We start from the raw sequence: 331 nt of genomic DNA, 5'->3' as shown, positions 1-331 counted from the left end.
TGTAGAAAAATAAAATAAAATAAAATAATAAAATCTTTGCAAGAAGGAGCAGGAAATATATACATATATCAATGATGCCTCAGAGTGGAGAATAGCCAGACAGCTGCAGCCTTGGTGGTCCATCCAGCACATTTTGAACAGAGGAACAAACAAATTAAAAGCAAATGTGGAACAATGTCAGATTTTTGCAAAAGCAGAAAGCCAATTAGCGTTCTAGAGATTTGTGCACATATTTTACATGGCAATTTTTTGGACATAAAAATTTTAATATGCTAATAATTTCTGTATTCACAGAAAAACCATAAATTCACTACTTCTTATAGCAGTCTCT

The sequence above is a fragment of the Corvus brachyrhynchos genome, unplaced genomic scaffold (assembly GCF_000691975.1).
Source record: "Corvus brachyrhynchos isolate BGI_N302 unplaced genomic scaffold, ASM69197v1 scaffold319, whole genome shotgun sequence".
Taxonomy (NCBI): domain Eukaryota; kingdom Metazoa; phylum Chordata; class Aves; order Passeriformes; family Corvidae; genus Corvus; species Corvus brachyrhynchos.
Note: the sequence above shows the minus strand (reverse complement) of the source record.